This window comes from Xiphophorus hellerii, chromosome 8 (assembly GCF_003331165.1).
Source record: "Xiphophorus hellerii strain 12219 chromosome 8, Xiphophorus_hellerii-4.1, whole genome shotgun sequence".
Lineage (NCBI taxonomy): Eukaryota > Metazoa > Chordata > Actinopteri > Cyprinodontiformes > Poeciliidae > Xiphophorus > Xiphophorus hellerii.
The window spans coordinates 1,329,072-1,348,373 of record NC_045679.1 but is presented as its reverse complement, the minus strand read 5'-3'; positions in this window follow the sequence as shown (position 1 = coordinate 1,348,373).

The window sequence follows — 19,302 nt, the reverse complement described above, 5'->3', positions numbered from 1 at the left end:
CTGGTTTTAATGTCTGGTTGGATGTCTGGTTGGATGCCTGGTTAGATGCCTGGTTGGATGCCTGGTTGGATGTGTGGTTGGATGCCTGGTTGGATGTGTGTTTCCTCCCAGACTGAATTCTGTCTCCTCCTCCATTGGTGCGATCGTCTCGTTCCGCCCGGCGACCGGCGGTGATGGATGATGATTGGACGGCCGGATCAGGTTTCTTCGTGTATTTCCATACATCATCCGCCGCTCCCTCTTCTGCCCCCGACGATTTGCACCTGCGCCGCCTCGCTTCCCCCGAAAATACCTCTGATTAATGTCCGGATGCGGCGAGGGGAGCGGAGCGCCGATCTTCTGTGGTATTAATTAAACCGCCGCTAACATCCTCACCCGTCACACGGGGGGAGTGTGGGAAAACGAGCCGAACCGCTCGGCTGCAGCTAGAAACAAACAAAAAGAAGAAGAAACCCTGGAGGTTCTCTGGGCGGGAGGATACAGGCGAGCGTTATCAGGTCATTTCTACGGAAGGAGATTAGGGCCATGTGAAAAAAACCCCGGAAATCTAACTTTAATTTTCTGAGATAAAAAGTCAAAACTCTGAGATTACGGTCAGAATTATGAATATAAAGTCAAAATATTCAGAAAAAAAACTGAATTCTAAGCGTGAAGTCAAAATTGTGAGAAAAAAATGTCAGAATTCTGAATCTAAAGTAAAAATTCTGATATTATAGTCAGAATTCTGGGGAAAAGAAGTCCAAGTTCTAAATCTAAGTTCAAAATTATGAGAAAATCAATTTGAATTTTCAGTGTAAAATCAAAATTCTGATATAAAAAACACCCTAAAGCTGTTCAATAACATTTTCACTGACCTGCTTCTCTTCAGACCTGGCAAATAATTTACCATTAAAAAATTAAAAATATTGAAAACCACAAACAGGGATTTTTTTTTTCAAATATACATAAGAGGTCATCACTGATTGGCTGGCTGGGACAAGGCGTTGCTTCCTGCGTTGTGATTGGTCCAGAAGCATTAAGGAGGCTATTTGGTTGGTTTCAACATCAAGTAAACTAACTTCCTAATATTTCAGAATATTTTCAAAAGTTTTCTTGTTGCTGCAACTTTATCCACCTGAAAAGAAACAAAACTAAAGTCATAACTTTTGGAACGATCTAGATTCAGTTACAGCAGATAGAAACCAGAGATCAGGCTGAAATCTGGGTTTGGACCTTCAGAGTCACATAAAGACGGTTAGAAAATCAGCCTTCTATCACCTGGAGAACATTTCGATCTGCTGCTGTTGTGTGAAACCTCCAGAAAACTGCAAAACAGCTGAAACTCTGACTTCCTTCAAACGAAGATGCAGCTGATTGGAGCTGCTCTTGATTATTAATAATTGGAATATTAATTAGTTTTTTCCAGCTGTTCATCACTTTCTTTTATTTTGTTCCTTGAATGTTTCTTTACTGATTGTTGTTTTGTTTTTGTCGTGTAAAGCTTCCTGTTAAAGGTGAACTTAGTTTTCACTTCCTTCAGTTGTAGCTCCACAGAAACAGAAACAATCCAACTTTTAGAAGGACATCAATGAGAAATATTAAAACCCAGAAATGATCATTTAATTGTAAACAAAGAGAAGCTCCAACAGCTTGTTGTGTTGTGTTGTTTTTTTTTGCGCCTGGCAGCCAATCGAACTCCGGTTTCAGAAATGCTAATAGACGTAATTACATCCGTTTTCTTTATCAGGCGCAGGAACGTCGTTGGGGCGTCGCCGCGTCGCTCAGCCGCCGCATTTCAAAGCGTTGGCCGTCGGCCGCTCGCTGTCAGATAACGAGACTTCCAGATGTAATTACAAAACTGTTTTCTGGAAACCGCCTCCGTCGCTGCAACACACACACACGCACACGTATGTAAATGCATTTATAAACACACACACACACACACGTTTCTTTGCATCTGCTCTAATATTAGCCCAGTTTGCACAGATAAGGATCAGTTGATGGATTTACAGAATTATGGCTGGGATTAATAAGAATTTCCTGCGTATGTGGAACCGTAAATGTGTGTGTGTGTGTGTGTGTGTGTGTGTGTGTGTCATCATGTTATCAAGCTAAGCTCTCACTTATAAGGTCAATTTAGAGTCAACGCCTCGTTTACCGTGTTTGTTGTTGGAGTTTTGGAGGAAGTCGCCTCAAAGTGACGCCATGTTTCATCAGAGTCACTCTGGTTTCTGACAGGTTTAGTTTCTGAACCACAAAAGTAAAATTTGACTCACTTTTTAACCAAACACTTGGACTGAGAACGAAACGTTCCAAACTTATATTATATCCCAAAGGCTTGACCGCTGCCTCTGGCCTTCAGTCTAGAATTTACAAGAAAAAACTCAAAGTTTGAGATTCATCTCAGAAATTTTCTAAAATAAGTTTTAAGCTCCAAAAGTCTAAAGTTTGCAGGAAAATAACTTCAGTTGTTGAAAAGTCAAAAAATGTTGACTTTTGAAACTCAGAAAATATTTTACATTTGAAACTTTTCTACTTCACGATCTCAAAGTAGAATATAAAAATGTCTGAGCTCAGAAAATGTAGATTTTTGTAGAAAATGTATTTTTCTTGAAATTTCCAAGATTTTTCTAGAAAATTTCTGAGATTAATCTCAAAATGTCTGAATTTTTTTCTTGAAAATGTTATTCTGGAGTTCAGAAATTTGTAAGATTTGTTTTAGAGTACTCTCAACATTTCCGAGTTTTTTAACAGAAATTTACTCTTTTCTGTATCAATTGTGGCCCTAATAAGCTGCCATACAGATCTGAGCCTGTTTAGATGTTTTCCTGGTATCATCAGCTCAGCGAGCGGCAGCGGCAGCGGCGGACGAGGCAGCGGCGGCGGCAGCGGCTAAACTCTGATGAAGCTGAAACTCTCCAGGAATCTCGAGTTTTGTGTTCTGTCTTGTGAAGTAAAACTCAGATGTTCATCCTTGTCCATCTGCGCTCACGTCAATCTGTCACAAACAGGAACAACAAACCTTCACTTGTTCACAAGCAGCTGCATGCAGACATGCATCACACACACACACACACACACTCCTGCAGCGTGCAGATGTGTGTGTTGAATGCACAGGATGCTGAGCCACACATGAGTAGTTGTCATGGCGTTGCGATGACAGATGTAGTGCTGTGGACTAGGCTCTGTTCCAGACACACACACACACACACACACACACACACACACACACACACACTGAAGCCACTCTTCATTTATCAATAATTGGTTTTTAATTCCGTTTGGCAGCCAGCAGCGCGAGCCGCAGAACAACAGCAGTAATGAATCCATCGGAGAGGAAAGTTTCTGACCGCCGCTTCCTTCATGGTGAGTTCAAGACAGTCAGAGAAAATGAGAGATTTTGGTTTTCTAGAGACACTCGGGTCCAAATACTAAAAATAAACTCTTCACTACCTCAACATGACGCCAAGAAACTCTGGTTTAGGAGTGGCCTAGTCAAAGTCTGAGATTAAATAGCAACGGTTTGGCCTGATTGTTTTCAGTTTCTTCTATAAATTGTAATTATTTCTGTTAATGAACTAAAGTTACAAAAGTATTCACACCCCTGGCAGATTTGGCTTTCTGATGTATTTCAATCTATAAATAAAAGTTTTTTATGAAAAGAAAAACGAGATAAAAAAAATAACGTTTAAATTTAGAAAAACTAATTTGTCTTATTTTATTTACATACAGAAGCAAAATTATTCACTCTCCTCTAATCTGTGAGAAAATGTTACATAACATCAAATCCATCTTCAGATATCTTGGAGTTGAGTCTTAATTATTATTTAATTATTCACAAGAGTTAAAAACCTAAAGAAGAATTTTGAATAAAAAATAAAATTTTAAAGGTTTAATTTTTTGTTTTTTTGTCAGGCAAGCTCTGGCCACCTCAGCAGGGGTCCTTCTCGCAGATGTTCACAGAGAATCAGTCAGCCATCTTTGCTCCATTCAGCCAACATGCACACTCTTTAGAAGCAGGTATGAAAAATGTGACCTGATGATATGAACACAGACACACACACACACAAACACACACACACCCACCCCCACACACACACACACACACACACACACACACACACACACACCCCACCCACACACACACGCAGGATGGCATTAGTCAGCCTGCAGGTGCAGCTGCTGCTGCGCTGGGGGAAGGTGTGTTCACTTCTTCCCATTTAGCGGTCGTCACGGTAACAGCTAGACCATCACTGTGTATAGAAGGAAATAAATGGAAAACACCAGGATGGAAAGTCATCAGCAACGATCTAAGAGGAGCAGCTGGTGGCCACCAGGCGGCGCTAGAGGGCCTCAGAAAGTTGGAGGGAAAATGACAAAAACAGAAAAATAATTTATCAAAAAAAATCTGATCTGCTTTTCAATTATTATAAAGTAAAAGTTAAAACAGTTTACTGAAATGTTATTTGGTTTCTGAGATTCATCTAAAAAAAGTTTTTTCTCGCAAATTCAACTTTTGGCGCCAAGAAATGTCCTTGTGTTTTTTCAAACTAAAACATTTCAAAGTTTTTTCTGTAAAATTTCAAATTTTTGTTTTTAGCTTTTTTAGCTCAGAAATTTGCAAAAATGTTTATTAAATTTCTCAGATTAATCCAAATTCTTTCACATTTTTTTCGTTCAGAGCTCAGAAATCTTCACGTTTCTTCCCTCTGCATGAACGTGTGTAACTGCAGAACCGACCCGAGAAGTCGGCGCTCCGTCCATTTGGACGGATCAACTCACTTCCTGAATGAAGTCAGACGATTTAATGCCGAAATATTTCCCACAATAGTCAGAATGATGCAGTCCTGAACAGCTGCTTTAACTCTCTGTGTGTGTGTGTGTAGGGGTGTGTGTGTGGGTGTGTGTGTGTGTGTGTGTGTGTGTAGGGGGGATTGCTGTGCATATGTTCTCACCAGCTGACTGAACAGGAAATGGAAAATCCCAAAAACCTGCAGGTTTCGTTTCGCTCCATCGTCGTTTCTCACAACAGTTTCTAGTGATGTCAGGAAACCCAAAGTTTGATTCCTGTGAGTTTTGAAAGCGGGAATCCATTTTGTTTTGCGGGTTCTGCGTTGAGTCATTGGCTCATCTGTCGGTGCCGCTCGGCAGCGGCCCGGTCCGGTCTGGTTTCTGCCGACTGGCAGCGGACCATTCCTCGTCTCTGCAGACTTTCCTGTCTAACATTTGGTGCAGGATGGAAAACGTGTCTGAAGCTGCCAGGAAAAGGAACCGAAGCAAACAGATGAACAAGAACAGAACTCTGGGTGAAATCATCCGAGCTGTTAGGAACCAAAACGAGACTTTCTCCGTCTACGGACGCAAAATAAATCTGGTTCAGACGGTAAAAATACACACAATTTATTCTGGTTTTTACTGGAAAACTTCAAATTAAAATGAGTTTCTTTAGAGTTGTGCACCCCCTAGTGGTGGCTGGATAACACTGCAGCTTTAGAGAAACTGCTACAAGAAATAATGGAATCGCTGCTGTGGACTACGGAGGACTCAACCTGCCAAAATTACCACTTGATAATAATGTGAAATATTTTTCACACTTTCCAATAAATTATTGACATAAATTTATATTTGTTTTCAACTAAATTAATTTACCATTATTAGTATTAGCTAATTTTCCATGTTTTCAGCCACATCAACAAAGAACATTAGAAAAATAAATGAATATTTCTGTAAATAAAAGGAGAAAAGACTAAACAAGGAAAAATAAAGAAAAAATATTAAAGGAGAAAAATCAACTGCAAGTAGTAAATGAAAAATATTTTTTTTAAAACCAACTAAAAAAATATTAAATACATAATAAGAAAAGAAATGGAAAAAAGTAAACTAATCAAAAATGATATGAGTAATGTTTCATTTTTTTTAAAAGTTTGTTTTTATTTATTGGATGCAATATTTGGCACATTTATGAAGCCATTTTTTTCTATTTTTATTGTAAATATTGGCAGGATCCCTCCTCCATAGAATCATCTTTTTTATTAAAAATTACTGTCCTGCATCATCCATGAAACACAAAATCATTGACCCTAACCTTAAACAACGATGGGTTTGGCTCAAAGAACGGCCTAGTCAAAGTCCAGGCCTAAATCCAGAGGAGAGTCTGTGGAAACTTTCTTTCCATCCTGTTTTCCAAAAGAAGCTGCAGGAGTTTCTGCAAAGTTATGACTCAAGAATTTCCACATTTTTATATGTAAAGATGTTTTTGTTTTGTAAAAATACTAAATGTGTCATAAAATACAATAAAAGAAAATAAAGTTTGTGTTTGAAACACGACCAGAATAAAACGTTTGTTTGGGAGAATTTCATCTTTTTGCTCCGATTTCTTCATTTGTTTTGCTATTTTTCACTTTTTCCCTCTTTGCTTCCCTCCTGACAGCTGCAGATCATTAGTGTAGCAGGTAGAAACCCACAATTATCAACACACACACACACACACCCACACACACACACACACACGGAGGACGGAGCTGCACCTGGTCTCCTACCGGCGCTGCAGCTCCGTATGACGCGGCAGAAAGCTGCGGACGGCAGAGATAAATACGAGCTTTTTTCAAAGAAGAAAATCCAAACATGGTTATTTATAACACACACACACACACGCACACAAACACACACACACACACACACACACACACACACACTGGAAGCCCCAAAACAGGGAAGATTAATGTTGCGACCCGCCACCAGAGACATCTGCACACACTATCTGCTGACATCTACACTTCCTATTGTGGAGTTTATGCTAAATATGCAAATCTTAATTGCATTATCTGCTATAATTGGCTGATCCGTCCTGCAGGGGGCGCCCTGCTGATTAAAATGCGTTTCTAATAGTCAGTTAAATAAGATTAAAGGTTTAAATCACTTCTAAAGAGATTCCAGTGATGAGGCACGGCAGTGGCAGCCACTGTAATGATGGTTAGTTTTTACAAAATCAGTTTTGCTTTTATATCCATTTTATTTAAATCCCGCAGCATCACAGAACCTCCGCTGTGCTCAGTGGTTGGGATGAAGTTAGTTTAAAGAAATAACTTGTATTTCCTGTGAAACAGTTTATTCTGTAAGCAGAAGGTGTGAGAACAGTCAGCCATGTTCTTCCTGCCTGTCGCCATGTTGGAGCTAAAAACTTCCTGCAGAGCGAAACCGGCAGGAAGAAGTTGGACTTTTTAAGGAAATGTGACAAATTGGTTTGTGTTGATTTTGATATAAATGAGTAACAATAACATCAAGATATGGAATATTTTGGCAACCATAATAAACATCAATACGACTTGATGTCCAAATGTGTCAGCTTTACAAATAAAATCTTTCTAAAAGTTTTTTTCCTGCATTTGTCTTTTATAAAAGTAAATTGTTAAAAGTTGCTGAATAATTTGGACATTTAAGGCATATTAAAGGGGCAGAATTATGTGCTTATATCATATGTTACCTTCAGTTGTAAGAAAAATGCTACATATATAAAATATGACTTTAAAAAAATTACTTCGTACTGTAAATTGGGCCTCTGTCTCTTTAAGAAGCTCCTGCTCTTTCTGAAGCTCCGCCTCCCAACATGGCTCCTCCATTAACATTTTTACCAGCATTGCGCTGAGCAGCAGCTCTTATAATGAGCTCAGTAGGTGTTTGCTAATTGCTGCTGGCTAGTCTGAAGGAGCTGAGTGGGGAAGGCGGGGCTAGGTCCATCCAGGCGTTTTGCAGCTGAATGGTTGCCATGGAGACTAAAGGATTTCTCAAACATGCATGAAAGAATCAAGGCAACACTCCAGGTTTGTTTTGATGGGGGGATAAAATGATAACAATGTAAAGCTCATAAAAGTTGATTTAACCGAATCCTGCCCCTTTAACAGATGGACTTCAGCTCAGTTTTAGTTAGAAAATCCACCTGATGATCCTGATCTGCTGCCAGTGGAACCTCAATAAAATCTCATTAAAGGTACAAAGACCAGGAAAGTCAAAACTTTTAGGATGACAGGAGAAAAAAACAAAAAGACATTTATCCAGGCGGGCCCCGGCCCCCCCTGAACCCCCTCTTGGGGTCGCCACTGTTTCCTGCCAAATGCCCGACTCTCCGCAGTGTTTGGCTTTAAGTGGACCTACAGTGAGAACCTGCAGCTAATCTAGGTCAGATCTTCTGCTGTGAATGATTATTGGATGGTAGGTTGCCATGGCGACAGCCCTCCCGCCCCTCAAACAGGGCCGGGGCGGTGTGGGGGGGCAGTTAAGGTGTTCCAGCTCCGCTGGCGCCGCCTGCACCTCCGGCTCCATCCCGCCGCTCCACCTTAACAGCCCGCTGTTCGAACCAGCTTTGTTTACCGACAGCTTTTGGCAGGCAGCCATTTTGTTTTTTGTTGTGTGGTTTTTTTCCCCCTGCACATTTACATAAACACCAAATGGTGCCCGTTTCTCTTCCCGCCTCTGGCTGCAGATGAAAATCCAGGGCAGTTAAAGCTTGGACGCCAAACAACGGAGAACAAACGAGTTCATCCTGGATGACGCAGCGGCCCGGCCAATCAGAACCAGGGCCTGATCTCTACTTCCTGTTTGTTCTCACCCCGGGCCAAACATGTGTGCCAGGCAGCGCGGCAGAAAACAAATGAACAGCGGCCTGAAACACGGGCCCCATAAATCAGCTGGACATGAACTTAAATGTGCTGTATTAATAACGGCGCTGCATGCAGAGGAGAATTACGGCTCTTAAGTGACGGAGAAGAAGAAATAATCGTCTTCGTTTAACGTTCAGTCTGACGCTGAAGGCAGATGGTCGACATCTAGACGAGGTTCAATCAGCAAAATCAGGATTTTATAGAATAGTTTTGCTATTGGTGGTTTGACATTTATCAATTTCTTGTTGAGGTCTTACTTTTTCATAAAATAATTTCCTCTGATTCTAGATGCTGTGCAGATAATTAGCATCTCTAAAGCTCAAATAATACCTGACCTTTGACCCCAAAATCAGGATTCATGGACGCAGAGAGAGCAGGAAGAAGTTCAAACTTATCCAAATCCATCATCAGGGGGAATAGAAGATCTTTGGCAAATAAAATGGATGAGCTTCAGTGGTTTTATTTTGAAATCTGTCAGTTTCCTGTTGGTTTTATGCAGATCAGGTCGTCTGTTTGGGTTTTTATAAGGTTTGTCAGGCTGCAGCCATAATTCACCTCCTGGGATTTTAATGTTCGTCTTTCTCTCTTTTTAACAAGAGAAGCAGCAGCAGCAGCCGGATCCGCTGCAAACCCGGTCCGACTGACAAAATAACTTTTTTAAGACCAACAGGACGACTTCCTTCCTCTTAGTCTTCATCGCTCCGTTTCTGCTGCGATGAAGACTCTTCAGGCTCTTCCTCGTCGTGAAGAAGGCTTACCTGGCTAAACACTGATTAGCTCACTTTATACATTATTATTATATAAAATCAGACTTTATTTATTCATTTATAGATTAAAAACCTTTAAAATCAAACACCACCTGAACTTTGACCCCAAATCTTAGAGGAGTTGAAAATGAGAGAAGCATCTCATCCCCTACTCCAACATCTCTGTTACCGAACGGCCAAACAGAGACTTAGAGAGGAGCAGCAAAAGCAAAGGAGGTGGATTAGCAGAGCCAGCTAACTGATGATGTCATCCAGGAAGTGATACAGAGAAATCGGTTCGTAGGAAAAGGAATTTTATACAAAGTGTGTTTGTTTCAGTCCCACCAGATCCAGCTGCTGACAAGTGGCATCTCCACCCACACACACACACACACACACACACACACACACACACACACACACACACCCACACCCACACACACTGCGGTGAGCCAGATGCATGGTGGGCCTGAGATTTGCTCACTCGTTTTAAAATCAATCGATTTAAAATCAGTCGTTTTAAAATCAGTCGTTTTAAAATCGTCTGATCATCAAATAAAAGGTGGAAGAATTTTTCCAACCAACTCGGTGAATTAAATTCGGCTTTTGCTCGTTTTGGTTGAATCTTCACAGATTTTCCTGTTGATCGTCCAGAATCACAGGAAGTTTAGAGTTTCAGTCAACAAGCTGAACCGTCACTCATTTTTAAATACGGAGGCAAATAAGTACAAACGTGCATGAATGAGGCAAACTGCAAAACACACACAAAAAACAAATGTAATGGAAAAACACTGCAGCCAGTCGACATTAAGACGCCACTTCAGGCCTGTTGAGTACAGAAAAGTACAGAAAAAACTCTGAAATTCTGAGATTAATCTCAGAAAATTTCTTGAAAAAACTTGTTTCTAGTTTTTTTACAAGAATAAAGTCTGGAGAATAATGTCAAAATAATACAACAAAGTCCTAAAATCACAAGAAGTCATACTATGAGAATAAAGCTGTAATATTTTGAGAATAAGGCGATATTTAAAAATAAAGTTGTACTGTCACCACTTTATTCTCGTACAAGTTTACATAATTTTATAACTTTATTGTTGTAATTTTATGACTTTATTCTCATAACTTCTTTTATTTCTCAGCGTGGACCGAACACTCTGTCGCACTTTAAGATCCGGTTCGGTTCTTCCAGGGACTCATCTGCTGCCAGTAAGATACTGACTGCTAATAATTACTCCACTAACCTCATCAGACTCAGTCAGACATTTCCTCCAACTTTGCACATCCAGTCAGTATGAGATATTTTTCAGAGGTTTTGTATGTGTGTGTGTGTGTGTGTGTGCGTGTGCGTGGGTGTGTGTGTGTGAGTGGTGGGAGTAGGGAGGGGGGTCAGTGGATTCGAGTGGCAGGTGCACGGATCGTGGCGATGCCCGTGGGGCGACCGCGGGGCTCGAACGCTCGCTGCGGCGATTAATCACCCGGCAAAATGCTTCTGACATGGAAGAGAGGGAACGACAGAATCTCCATGTTTCTACATCCTTCAGTGAACAGGAGAGAGAGAGAGAGAGAGAGAGAGGGAGGAGAGGGAGGAAGAGAGACAGAGAGAGAGAGAAGGAGAGACACAGAGGAGACACCATGTTGGGATGCTGCTTTACTGTTAGCTTCTGCTAAATATGTTGGTATAACACTTTAGCGTTAGCTTCTACTGAATATCACGTACAGTAGGTACAGCATGTTAGCATTAGCTTCTGCTAAATATGTTGGGATAACACTTTAGCATTAGCTTCTACTGAATATCACGTACAGTAGGTACAGCATGTTAGCATTAGCTTCTGCTAAATATGTTGGGATAACACTTTAGCGTTAGCTTCTACTGAATATCACGTACAGTAGGTTCAGCTTGTTAGCATTAGCTTCTGCTAAATATGTTGGGATAGCGTTTCGTGTTAGTTAATTAGCATGTCGGTAAAGCATGTTAGCATTAGCAAATCAAAAGTTTATAATTACCCCCTTGAGGTTAGCGCTGCTAACTTTTTAGTTAGCTGCAGTAGCTAACCATTGCTAATGTTGTTAGCCAAAGGACCAAATGTTTAGAGATGTGGAGGCACAGATAAAGAAAACAGGCAGATATGGAAACTGATGCCAACATTCACCAATATTATCAACTTTAAGATTTTTCAAATATTCTGCAGCCGTTTCTACATTTTGTTAACCAAACAAGAAAAGAGAATTTCTTTAAAATCAGTTCCAGCTGCTCTTTTCCTTTAACTGGAGTGAAACTAAATAACAGATTTAAAGGTGGGATTCATTTCAGACATGAGAAGCCGACATGTTGTTCTGGCGTCTCTGAGGTGGAAAAAAGGAGAAGCAACCAAAAAAAAATAAAAATAAATAAATAAATAAAAAGTGGTCGTCCTCGAGGATAATGAAGTTTTATTATTTGTTTTCTTATTGTTTGGGTCTCAGCTGGCAGAGGACAATATTTTCTGTGTGAGTGTTTGCCTTACTGCATACTCTCTCTCTTACACACACACCCACACACACACACACACCCACACACACACACACACACACACACACACACACACACACACACCCACCCACACCCACACACACACACACACACCCACAAACACACCCCCACACACACACACACACACACACACACACTCAGTGGCCTCTGAGGTGAGAATTTACATAATGATCCTGTATCAGTTTGATTTATCAGTTCCAATAGGAGCCTCTCTCCCTGCGCTCCCCGGGGAGACGCCGTTTACCGCTCTGCTGTCCCTAATCGGATGAGCAAGGCAGCGACGCAGCCTGGGAGAGAATCCCATTCCCATCGGGGCCCAAATTAAAACGACCACTGTCCCCCAAATGGAGCGGCGATATTAGAAATGCTTAAGGATAATGTAGTGGTTGTGTTTTAATGTGACAGGATGAAACAGGAAGCCTCAGGGGAGAGAGATTAAACGTGTCAAGATTAGAAGAAATAACACTTAAAAAAATAAACTTTCTCTTTTTTTACTGTAATTAAAACATTCTGTTTCTCTGAGAAACATCATTTATGACCAAAACTCAACAGACTGAGGATTAAAGCAGCAAATGAAAAGAAAACTAAACTAGGGAACAAAAGTCATGACCAACAGGTTTCCACGGCAACAATAAAGCTGAGGTTTTTTTTGTTTGTTTTTTTGTAATGAATAACTACAAACATTTCATGAAGCCAACAACAACAACAGAATTTCACTTCTTACATTAAAGTTCAGTAAAACGTTTCGTTGCCATGGATACAGAGGCTAACCTACGGGGTGCCATTTGTAACATTAAACTCTGAGCTAGCAAAACATTTAGTCTGTAAACAAAACATTTAGTTTGTGACATTTATGAACAACATGGAGAAAATTAACTAAATTGAATTGTTGTTAATTTTTGACTAACTTTACAAACAGCTATAGCTAGCATTAGCCCTGCTGCACAAGTAGCTGCTACAGGAAGCTAGAAAAGGAGAATGTTTAAACTCTGATGAGCTACTGGTTCAGAAGTAGTAGGATTGATTATGACTCTTTATTAATTTATAATGTAGGAATTATTGAATTATTTATCTGATTCCAGGAAACTAGGATTAGCGTTAGCAGCTAGCAGCTACAGGAAGCTAGAAAAGCTGCAGGTTCAGAGCTGTGTAAGGAATTACTTCACAAAGTAAAACATTGTGCTGATCATCTTCATATCAGATTAATTAAAAACATCATCCAGCCCATCGTCACGATTAAAAACTTTCAACATTTATAAAAACTAACAGAGGAAAACCAAACGACTTATTGGTTAAATTATGACTATTCTCATATTAATCTGAATTTATTCTTGTATTATTATGACTTTACAGACTACAAATGTATTTTGGTAACATGACGACTGATATGAATATTCTATTATTACCACTTTATTCACTGATTACAAATTTCTCTTGATAAAATTATGACTATTCTAGTATTATTAGGAGTTTATTCTCATATTATTATTATTCCGGCATTATAATTAATTTCATTTTTAAGGCTTTATTCTCAGATTTAACACAGATTTATTCTGGTATCATTGCAGCTTTAATCCTGGACAGTTTAGATTTTTCCTGGCTGCCAGTGAAACTCCAGACCTGCGGCTCTGATTCAGCCGTCAGTTCGCTCAGTTGTTGAGCATTATTCCTATTTTGATGCTGATCAATTAAACATGTCTAATGTTTGGCTTTCTTCATTTCATTTGTTCATTTATTCATGATCTCTCCTGCTGTCACCACGCTGCATGCATTCATTCATGCATTCATGCTGATGTATTTTTCACGGCGCGCGGCGGCTTCAGTCAAACATCCATTTTAATTTAGCGCGTTTGATCGGAGCTTTAATTCATTCACCTGTTGATCTGAGGAGGTTCAGCCTCACCTGAAACACGGCGGCGCTGCTCTGAGGTCAGCAGGTCTCATCCTGCTGCTGGAGAAACGGAAAGAGAAACTCAGTAAGTTTTTAGTTTGAATTATTTAGTTTTTACTAAAAAAAACAACAATTAGCATTTAATAAATTAGCATTAGCCATAAAATGCTCCATTGTTCCTTTTGTCTCTGAGTTGAAGTCGTGTTTTCTAACTGGGAATCAGAGAGAGTGTTTCTCCATCACAGCCTTTCCTGTCCCCCCCCCCTGTCGTCGCTGCGTTTCCATGGCAACCTTGGCCAGCATCCAAACAGCCGGCGGGTCCCTCTGAAGGGCATCGCGCAGGCGGGATGAAAGATTCCCACCAGGCGGCTGCAGGAAGAGCGGCCTCCTCCGGCCGCAGCGATTCCACACAAAGACTCATACGTCTGACCACACTGCTGCTTTATGGAGTCAGGAAAGGTCAGAGGTCACGATTATGGAGGGAGGGAGGGAGGGAGGGAGGGAGGGAGGGAGGAAGGAAGGAAGGAAGGAAGGAAGGAAGGAAGGAAGGAAGGAAGGAAGGAAGGAAGGAAGGAAGGAAGGAAGGAAGGAAGGAAGAAAACTCTAAGAATAAAGAAAGTAAAAAGAAGGAAAGAAAAACAAACAATAGAAAAAATAAAAGGAAGGAAAAGAAAAAACATGAAAAAAGGGAAAAAATAATAATTTGAACTTTTTCCCTTTTTATTTATTTCTTATATTTTTTGTTTTAAAGTTGGATTTTATTTGATTTTAGTCCCTTAGTGTTAATTGTGGTTGGGAGGTGTTCAATGTTTTTTTTAAATTCATGTTTTCTGTGTTTTATATGTGCAAAAACTTAATAACTACAAAGTAAAAAAAAAACATATGGAGTTAAAACAATATAAACAATTTGTCTAAATAAATTTTACAGTTTTCAATAAACGCTCACTGGAAATAAAAATCTAGAACAATCTAATAACGACAAGAAGCACAAAGGAAATTAAAGTCACTAATATTTACGTTTATCTAAATAATAATAATAATAATAATAATAATAATAATAATAATAATAATAATAACAGATTGAGATATCTCTGTTTCCTCTCTGAATCTCAGATTCTGCTGGCCGGCTGATCGGAGGAGTTTAAAGCTCAGAGCAGAAATGTTTCTGTTTGTTTCCTGAAATATTCAGCAGCAGAACATCCACATGAATCTTTCAGTAAGGAAATGATTGCCGTAAACACGGAGCGCCTGAAACATTCATGCTTTTTATGTCATAAATTATGACACGGCTGTTTCTCTCCACGCTGCTCCGATGGAGGGGGAGAGCAGCAACACTTCCTGGTTGTGACCTCATTTCCTGCCAACCTAAACTTTCTCATGCCAGAAAAAAACGTTAATCTGTGGGATTAATTTAAACCACATGTGTCAAACTCAAGGCCCGCGGGCCACATGTGGCCCGCTACGTCATTTTATGTGGCCCTCTCCCCCCTACCACCGTTTTACAGCCCCATTGATTGACTTAAAATAGGTTTTGAGCACGAATTGACTACAAACTACATCTCCCATAATGCCTTCTGATTCTTACCAACCAACATTACGGCTTCTCGCCACTAGAGTGCAGCAGAGTCACCTCAAGCTGATTATTAATTTTCCCAGCGAATAAAACTGAAACATCGACAAGCTAACAAGCTAAAGAGCGAAGTTCCGTGATGTTTCAATCGAGGACTTTTACCGTCTACTGCCCCTGATTTGATGCCGCAGCTTCGACTCCATGCAGCTCGTGTTTTGTCCATGTTTGGAAGCACCTATCTGTGCGAACAGATGTTTTCAATAATGACTTTAAACAAGACCAAGCACAGATCGCGCATTACTGACGAAAACCTACACGCCGTTTTGCGGATTTCCACAGAATAGAACTAAAACCAGACATCGACCAACTGACCAGGGGAAAACGGTGCCTGACATCCGGCCAGAAAACATTGGTAAGCACAAACAAACTACATTTAAATAGAATGAATGTAAAACCAAAACTCAGTATACTGGAATATGCATATAGTTTATTGATTTTGCTTGTGTTTTGTTTATTTACAGAACACAACACAATGAGGATGTGTGTGAGTTGGTGACAGGGTGAAGAGGATCAGCGTTGTGTTCAAGGACAGGCAACGTCACCTCATTGTTTTGTTCTTATGTGAAATACATGTTTGTTGTGTAATAAATAACGAAAAGGTTTTGTGAATGAAGTTGAGAGTTAATATCAAAACTTGTTTTTTATTATTTGTCTGCTTATCTTCAAAGCAGACAAAGAATAATTTTCCCAGCGAATAAAACTGAAACATCGACAAGCTAACGAGCTAAAGAGCGAAGTTTAGCTGAGCAGTTTAAAAATACTGAGCATATTTTTAAACTGAGCAGTAATTTTACATCCATGCAAACTCAAATGTAATATTTAAAACTTGAATATATAAAATCAGTTATTTAACAATATGAGGTGTTGTTTAATTTATTTTTAACATTGTATTTTCATACATTTATGCTAGGGTTGCCCAAGTCTAGTTTTCCAGACCTGTCACTGCAACTTTAGATGCGTTCCTTCTCTAACACACCTGGATCATTGACTCATTCATAGGCCTCTACAGAACTGAGTTGCTGCTAATGAGGGAAGTCAACTTTTTGTCTGGGGTATGTTTTAGCAGGGACGCATCTAAAAGTTGCAGTCTGCAGGACTGCACTTGGGCATTCCTGATTTATACCGTCAATGTGGCCCGTTGAGGGTGGCCAATATGCTGAAGTGGCCCTTGGTGAAATTGAGTTTGACACCCCTGATTTAAACGATCAGATTGGACGCTGGAAAAGACCACTGTTGTGTTCATAAGTTTATTTATTAAATAATTTAGCACAGAAAGAAGTTTTGAATAAATTATTTTGTAGATTAAAATGTGGTTAATTAGATACAGATCAGATAATTTGTCTGCATCCAGAGCCGACGCAGCAGATTTCTGCCAGTCTGAAGTTTTGATTGATTGGTCCACAAAATCATTCTGAGGGCCGCAAAATGGCCCCCGGGCCACACTTTGAACACCTCTACCAGAAATCTGTTAAAGGTCCAAACAAAACCTGGAAGAAAAATAAAGTAATCGGACAGAGAACTGCTTCATACGGCGGCGTATTAAGGCACCGCTAAATGGAAAAAGATGGAGGAAATTTCCAGAAGTCAGAAATTTTCTACAAAAAAACTCAGATTGTGAAATTAATCTCCCAAATTTTCTATCAAATACTAGAATATTTCTGAGTTTCAATAGCAGGAAATATTTTTTAGAAAAAGATTTTTTTTTTAAAGTAATCTCTCAGAAGTTTTCTAGAAAAAAGTTCCAAGTTTGAAAAGTTTAACATTTTCTAAAAAAAAAAGAAAAAAAAAAGATTTTAAGGTTAATGTCTGACATTTTCGAGGTAATTTTTTTTTTTTACTTTTCAAACTTATAAAATTTCCAAATGTTGACTTTTTTTTTTACTGTAGAAACTCAGAAATTCTTTGTTTTTTAAAGAAAATTTCTTGGATTAATCTAAAAAAATTCTGATTTTTTTTTGTGTCTGAAATTTACAGTTCTTTTTTTTTAGTGACCCTAACAAGCCTGCAGCATTGGACTGGCCTCATTAGCTCATTAGCTAACCTGCTAGCTTCCTGTTTGTATTGAACCTATTGAACCTTCATCATCATCCTCATTAAAACAGCCACAATAAAACATTTGACCAACCCGGTGATCACCTGGCCTTCATGGCGGCAGGTCCAGGTGTGTTTGTTTGTTTCTCTAATTAAACTGAAAAGTTTTATTTTGTTCATTAACTTCTAAAAGCGGCTCACCTGAACACATGCTGCAGGAACCAAACCAGGAAAACATCCGAACAGAACCGAACTCTGTCTGATTAGCAACACCAAACAGCTGAGGCAGGAAATACAGGAAGCAGGACCGACCGGGAATTTCACAATAAAACAGGAAGTCAGGAATTAAGGAAAACAGGAGAAACCAAGTAAATGGTAACAGGACAAACATTTCACAGTAATACAAAACCCTTATATATTTATCTTTATGTAGATAGTTATATACACATACTCATTACATACATACAATAAATAATTATGCATATTTTTTATTTAACTGATTTTATGCATATGATTAAAATGTATTTAACTACACATTGTTTAATTGTACAGTTATTTATTTCATGCTATATTTACTCATGAATATAATTTTGTCCCTTTTGGCCCTCCATACCACTGTGGGGTCACATCGCTGAGATTCTGAAAATCATTTCACGTCTCTTGGTGTCTTGTGACCCTAACCGGGTCCCGTCAAAAGTTTAATACAGTAAAATTCGTACGTCTTTAAACAGTTATTTATTGATAAGGTCTGTGTCTGTAGCTGAAGTCGCTCCTGAAACGCTGCTTCCTGTGTGACGTCACGTTGCTGATCATTTTTTATTTCTCATTCCTTCTTGGATCGTTTCGCTGCTGCGTGGTTTCCGGTCCCGTCAGCCTCGGTGTGTGTTCCTCACCTCCAGGCGGCCGATCCTCTTACTGTAAAACCATTTCCTAATCTCAGAGGCGTATCGGGCGGAGCTGAGAGCTGCTCGGCGCTAATAGCTTCACACAAATGGGATCTGGTGGGAAACCTCCCAATCCTCCCGCCGTCAGTACGGAGCGCTTTATCCGCCTCGGCCCGCAGGCCGTCGGAGCGGAACCGATGCAGATTCGATGGAGAGGCTGAGAGATAGCAGCCAAAACATGGGAAGATGATTTAACATCGTGTTAACAGTTTCAATCTACACAGCTCCACTTTTACAAACAAACATGGTTTAAGAACAACTGAGATGTTAGAAATTACACTATTTAATAAATATTTTCAGTATCCCAAAGGAAAACAAATATCTTCAGAATTGTTTTGGCAGCAGCAGTCGGTGTTGCATCGTATCTGAACAGGCCTCTGACTGAAAACTGTTAGCTGACATGCTAACAGCTCAACATCCAGGCAGCAGAGATGATATTCCACAGCAACACATCCTGGATGGATGTGTTAGCTCTGCTAATCCAGCTCATTTGCTTTTGCAGTTCTTATTTAAATCTGTCAAGCTGTTTGGACAGAAAGATGTTGGAGTAGGGGATCTGGTCCTGCAGCCATGTTCCACTCAATGTCATGATTAATGAATTAGTTTGTCATTTTTTTGCCAAAGATCTTCTATTGTCCGTCATGATGGAGGGAAGAGACGGTTTGAACTTCCTCCTTCTCTCTCTGCATCTTTATCAAACCCTCTGAGATTTGGGGTCAGAGTTCAGGTGTTATGTGAGCTTTGGGATGGAAAGCTGTAAAAACATCTTGTTGCCATGGTTGCACATCATAACAACTGTCTGAAAGTTAAAACGTAAGAGCAACAAGAACTAACAAGTGACCTGACTGAAGATAAACCCAGGCAGGGTGTACTAACTTTTCCCTGTTAGAAAAC